The following is a 6959-nucleotide window of genomic DNA, read 5'->3' on the forward strand; positions in this document are numbered from 1 at the left end:
AAAACCACGAAACTGGAGAAGGAAGGACAGGAGAGGAAACAAGGAAGAGTAATGAGACAGCAGCAAATGAAACACAAAAAGGAGATTAACCAAATGAAGCAAACCATGAAACTGGAGAAGGAAGGACAGGAGAGGAAACAAGGAAGAGTCGTGAGAGAACAGCGAATGAAACACAGGAAGGAAATGAGCCAATTGAAAGAAACGATGAGATTGGAAAATGAAGAGCAGGAGAAACTGTTGGTAAGAAAACAAGAACAATGTGAGTTTGAAATTGAACAACTAAAACGGGGAGCAAGATTGGAGTCCACGGAGATTGAAAAACTCCAGAGGGAGAATGAAGAACTCAGGAAGTTCCGAAAGGAGGAACGACTCAGAAGGAGCCAGGAAGGAGAACAACGCAATAAGATGGGATGTGTGACAGCACCACAAGGAGCAATGTTGGTGGTGCAGGACTTGATCGACGCCACTCGTCGGATGAAGGAACAATTAGGGCAAACCCTAATAAAGGAGACACATAAAAATGGAGAAGAGGGAAGCAACAGAGACAAAGAAGGAAGTTGAAGTATTGCCAGAGACACAGGAGATAGACCGAGTCGAGAATGAATTTAATAAAACGAAGGAGAAAACAGACAAGGATCCAGGAAGAAACTAATAGACACGAAGAGACAATAGAAATAAAATGTATAGAGACGCGGGAGATAGAAAAAATAGAGGAGAGACTGCATGATAAAGATGGAGTTAAAGGAACAGAACACACACACGGAGGTAGTGGAGGACCATGAGGGGGAGCTGGCGGACTTTTTTGTGGCCCTGTGCGAGCAGCTGGATAGCCTCCTTCGGGAACGGAGGGAGACGCTATGCTCCCTTGAAGCTGGTCACGACCAGGTGGGTCCGGTCGTGCTTCGTGGAGTTGAAAGGCCGAGTGCTGCGGACGGGTGCACGTGCAGCTTGAGGGGTATAGAGGCCCCGGGAACCCGAGTGGGGACACGAATCCCCAGTGTGGTTGTGCAGGTGTGTGTGGTTGTGAGTGTGAGGAGATGCGTGCTTTCCAGCACGCATAGTGTGAGTGAGACCCCTTGTGCAAGTAAAAGGTTTGGTGTGAGTGAGAGGGTCCGTGTGAGAGAGACAGTGTGTGTAAGAGAGCGGTCCGTAAGGGAGATGACGGTGGGCATGAGTGAACATGCAGCCGCGTCTCCCGGTGTGGGTGTAATGTCATGCTGTGTGAGTGTCGTGACACGCAGGTGTGCGTGGGTCGAATGGCGACGACGACGGTGACGTGAGGGACAGGGGCCGAGTAGTGGCCGTAGCTATTTCGGGGACCACGCCGTGTTTACCCAGCAGTGAATGCGAGGTCCGTGCTGTGGTACGCACGAGGCCGCCACGTGCGCGCTTGCGGGAGTGAAACCCGGTCCGGAAACGTCAGCGGTGGATGTTGCCGATCCCGCAATGGACAAAGTTTTGGCAGGATTTCTGAATTGGACCGGATGGGTTCTCAATGCGAGCTTGTGTTAAGCTCCAATGGGCAGAGCACATGTGTTCGCGTGGGGAACCCCTCAAAACGCGGGGCTTGTTTTTTTTTGATGCGCACGTGACGTCATGGCTGCAGGTGTGGTTGGAATCCGGCAGGAGGGTGAATCCCTGCCGGATGGTGCCGTCAAAGAGGGACGTGGGATGTGAACAGCTGCCATGACGTCACGCCAAAGGTGCGCGGCTGTGAATTGCCGTGCTGGTGCGCAGGTTGCGAGTTGCCGCGCTGGTGCTGCGCGATTAAAAAGAAAAAAAAGCAAGCCTCGCTTCGGGTGAACAGGATTCCCTGGCATGGGGTGGAAGACCCCCTGCCAGGGCACAGGATAACCACGAGTTAGAGGGAAGGGTTAGTGTTTGTCAGACAGACTTCATGAGGCAGGGGTAAGTCCTCATGGAGTCCGTGGAATGGATTAGGTAGAGGGATTAGGATGGGAGATGGAATTTTTGGATTTAGAAGACAGTGACAGACTGTGAGTGGGTAGAGGGGACATAGCTTAGCTACGTAGTGTTAATAGGAACGTGCTGTAGTGTAAGGGACGACGTGGGAGCACAAATTGGGTGGGGGAAGTAGTGAAAGGGATGGCAGAGATCAGCGATGGAATGTGAGTTGAAGAGCAGAAATGTACATGTTGAGTGAGTGAGGCCAGCGAGTCTGTGTGTATGGAGCGAATGGGGAATGCATGGTGCGATGAGTGATTGGGGGGAGGAGTGATTCCCGCCAAAGGGACCCCGGGGTCAGTATAATGTGAGTTTGGGGGTTAGTTAAATTGACAAAATGGAGGTCGTTTTGTTGTTGGTTGGGAAGTATGCTCGAAACCTGTTTGCAGGGGTGCAGTAGCCCTGTTGACGGGCTGGGAGCGTGGCTGTGAAAGGTGAGTATCGCTGAGTGGGTACCCTGGGCACCGTGCTAGTCAGCCGCGGTAGGCCAAGGGCCCATGGGGTAGCCGAGATAGTGTAGTGGGCACTGGTGCGCCCGCATGATGTAGGGGCCCAGGGCGCCGTTAGCTGTGTGAGCAGTGTTGTGGGCACGGGTGACCCTCGGAAAGGGGCCCGGGAAGCCAGCCAGCCACGTGAGCGTTTCAGGGGAGTCGCCATGGAGGGCACTCCCCGGTGTTTAGGGAGCTGGTAGGCTCGGGGGCAGTGTACTGCCCAGGGGTGCCATAGCTGGAGAATCGGCAGAGGGTAGTGCCTGCCAAGCGGGCCACGCGTCCCAGCCATGAGACCGTGTGAGGGCATGGGAAGAAAATTGGGGGGGCGAGGCCTGAAATTTGAGAGGACACCAACACAGGCGACGGGAATCTGGGTTGTTAGAACCGATAGCTTAAGCGAGAGGCACTTGTTGAAAGGCCCGTGGTAGTTTAAAGGTTAATGGATAGGGTAGATTAGGAAGTGTACCCCTCCGCACCATCCATCCCTTCGCTCTCGTTGTGGGCCGCTGGACCCACTTTGGGTTTAAGATCGCTGAAGTCTGGGGAGGCCATCCTGAGGCTTGAGTTGGGCCTCGATGCAGGACACTAGCTCTCCCTTATTCCCCTCCGGGAAGGGAACGTAGGGGTTGGGAGTAGGCTAGGAGACGATAGGTTAGCCGAACAAGGACGATAAAGGGGGTTAAGGGATGATTTATAGAAGGGAAGTAAAAAATAAAAATAAAAACAAAAAAATAAGTTGGAGCTAATTTGGGTTTGTACAAATTAAGGGAGTGGGTATGGACAGTGACAGGCAAAGGCGATAGGTGGGAGGGAAACAGGTAGGCAGGTCCGAGCCCACCTTCTGTGTGGCCTGCACCACCGCACTCCCTCCACTGACCTGCACTGCACGGCGAGAGGCCGGCTAACTTCATCGGCTGTTGTTTTGCTGCGAGGCCTGCACCGGCCGGATCATCTGCAGCTGCTTTCTGCAAGGCCTGTGCGGTTGGATCGTCCGCCAGCTGTGTTCACCTGCGGCGGCCTTGTTTTGTCATGCCTTGCCTGCCCACCTTTGCCATCCATGCCTGCTGCCCTCGATTCTGCATTTGCCCCATTCTGTTTTGCATTTTCCCTGCCCCTGCCCCTTGTTCATTGCCATGTGCGCCAGGATCGTCGCGAAGTTGCAAGGACTATCCTGTTGGCAGTTACAACACGGGCCTGCAGTGGCGGCCCGTGCACCGGTTTTCTTTTGACTTTTCCTGCTTTTCTCTTTGCAAAGTCCATTGATCCAAGGCCATGGTTTAGTGTAAAATTTGTAAGGTTAAGGTGTGATGTACTGCAAAATATGAGTGTGCCTCCGGCATGTGTGTCTTAGCGCCGGCAATTTATTTAAGTCGTCCGTATGAGTGGGTTTGTTTAGTTAGTTACTCCGCCAGTAGGTTATTTATTTTGGGGACACGAATACACTGAATGTCGCACTCAGGGATCCGAAGGTAAAACGTACTAGGGGAGAACTACACATGATGGCACACGAGAATTTAACGACTCGGGACGAGTCTGTAAAAAGTGGAGGGGGTTGTGTTACGGTTGTTGAATTTCGCATTACACCATAAAGAGTCCTCAGGTGAGATATATCGGAAAGTTCATGTGTAGTTAGCCCAAACCCGTTGTATAGAGGGAACATGTGTGATTCATCCAGGCTGCGACGCTTTGAGTTTTCCATTTTTCTTTCTCTATTGTTATTTTCGACCATTAATCCCCCAACAACTCAAACACCACCACCTTCGCCTCTTTACCTCCACAACTCCATCCCGCAAACATCGCTTCACCACCATTCTCAAACGACGCCCACCAAGAACCAAACTCCCACCACCTCCGCCTTTCTACCACACGTCGTGCCATGGGCTATGAATGCGTTCCTTTCGCTTTGAAAAGCGGATCAGGAATGCTTCACGCCCCCTTCTCATCCGCCCAATGACTGAGCATCGGATAGTGTAGCCCCGCCTCCGAACCCGCTGTGAATGCGTTCCTTTCGCCCTGAAAAGCGGATCAGGAATGCTTCACGCCCCCTTTTTGCCCGACCAATGGCTGAACAGAGGGTGGCGTGGCCCCGCCTCCAATCGGGTTTTGATCCGAATATTTGCATATAGGCTCCTCCTGAGGCCTATAAAGGTCAGGTATGGGAGCATGTGCCAGAACAGGGCGTCGCTGCGTCCACTTTCCGCCGGTACTCCAGGGGCCTCTGTCTGGCCATCCCCCAGGCAGATGCCAGGCCCATCCCCATCTCCTTGAGATGATGGTCAACCCTCGCTGAGAGAATCTGTTGAGCAGGATCAGCGTCAGGAAAACGAGCCACATGTCCATACAGCCGCAACTGACGCTCACGGACTATGCAGGTAACAAATCTCATCCGAGTCTCTCTCAGCAACCGCTCGTTGGACACAAAATCCAACCAGCGATAGCCAAGGATTCTCCGAAGAGACCTGGTACCAAAGGAATTAAGTCTCCGTCTCAGATCCTTGGTCAGAGTCCAAGTCTCGCACCCATAGAGCAAGACTGGAAGTACCAAGGACCTGAAGACTCGGACTTTCGTCCTCCCGCACAAGTACCGGCAGCGCCACACCCCATGATCCAGTGAATCCATGACTCCCCAGGCCCGACCCAGACATCTAATGACCTCTGACTCGCAGCCAGCAGAGACATGAATATCACTGCCAAGGTAAGTGAATCTCTCCACGACCTCAACATCCTCACCACAAACAGACACAGACAGGACAGCAGCATCCAAGATGTCACCGAAAGCCTGGATCTTCGTTTTGACCCAAGAAACCTGTAATCCCAACAGCTCCGACTCCTCATTCAGCACCTCGAAGGCCCCCAAGAGGATGTCTAAAGTCTCCGCAAAGATGACTGCATCATCTGCAAAATCAAGGTCCGAGATCTTGACATTCCCAAATTATGCACCGCAACTTGATCTCTCCGACATCCTCCCTAAAATTCAGTCCATACAAGTGCTGAAAAGTGCGGGAGCAAGTACACATCCCTGACGAACTCCAGTAACAACTGGAAATAAGTCAGAGATGGTACCACCACACTTCACAGCACTCTCAGTACCAGAGTAGAGTTCAGACATCATATCGATCAGTTTTGGTGGCACCCCACGAAGACCAAGAATCCTCCAGAGGACATCCCGATTCACTGAATCGAACGCTTTACAGAGATCAACATAGGCTGCAAGCAGCCCCTGCCGAAACTCTTGTCGGCGTTCAGTGAGGACAAGAAGTGCAAGGATACGGTCAATCGTTGACCTCTTTGGTGTAAAGCCTGACTGCTCTGGACGCTGGTGCTCAAGCAGATGGTGGCGAACCCTCTCAAGAATTATCCGAGCAAAGACCTTGCCCGGCACTGAGAGCAGCGTCACCCCTCGGTAATTGTTGCAGTCTTGGCGATCACCCTTCCCTTTCCAGAGAGGGACAACAAGGCCCATCTTCCAGTCAGTTGGGATGATGTCTGTGTTCCAGGCACAGCACAAAACTACATGCAACGACACGAGTGTAGCATTTTCACCAGCCTTGAGAAGTTCGGCATGGATGCCACAGATCCCTGGAGCTTTGCCCCGTTTCAACTGGTTCACGCAGCCCGTGTTTCCACAAGCGAAGGTGGACCACAGTTGATTCGAGGGTCAGCAACAGGAATTGTAACACCCTTGACGTCCAACTCGACAGCTGGGGGATCAGCCTGGTACAACCGCTCAAAGTAACTGGCCCAGTGGGCCTTCACTTCAGACTCCTCTGCCAAGAGCCTACCACTCTCTGCTTGAACTGCAGTGCTCCGAGGGATGGGTTTGGATGAAGGTAATGCACGAATTCCCCTTTAAGCAGGACGAGAATCACCTGTCCACAGGTGATGCTCTACCCCCTCACAGATTCCTCGCACATAGGCCTCCTTGTCCACCCTCAGTGCATGTCCAGTTTTACGCCTCAGCTCCCTGAACAGCTCAGCTCTGCCATTCATCCTGGCCCTGCGACTCTGGTCAATGGTATCCAGTGTCCCTTGAGAGACAAAATTCTTCTTTGCCCTGCTGTGAGCTCCAAGGCATCCACCGGCAACATCAAGGACGGTGGTCTTGAAGGCGCTCCACAACTCTTCAGGACCCCCCAAAGCACCCAGACCTCTCAAGTGTCCACTCAGCCTGTTCGCAAACTCCTCAGCTACTCTCATCCATGAGCTTGGCAACATCCAGCCTAGGCTGGGATGGTACCATTCTCCAGGATTTAAGGTGCAGCTTTAGAGTTGCTACAACAAGCCTGTTGTCAGTATTGAGGAACTGAGCACTCCGGTAGACCCTGCAGTTCTGGATCATCCTCCAACGACCGTCAATGAGGACATGGTCAGTCTCCTTTGCCACACCGCCAGCGTTGGAATACCAAGTCCAGCGATGAGCTTGTGGGCGCTGAAACCATGAACCAGCCACCCTAAGTCATTGACTTCTTGCAAAGTCAAGGAACTTAGTGCTATTCTGGCTCA

This window comes from Eptatretus burgeri, chromosome 14 (assembly GCF_056783735.1).
Source record: "Eptatretus burgeri isolate ZD-2024b chromosome 14, Ebu_testis_v1, whole genome shotgun sequence".
Classification (NCBI taxonomy): Eukaryota; Metazoa; Chordata; class Myxini; order Myxiniformes; family Myxinidae; genus Eptatretus; species Eptatretus burgeri.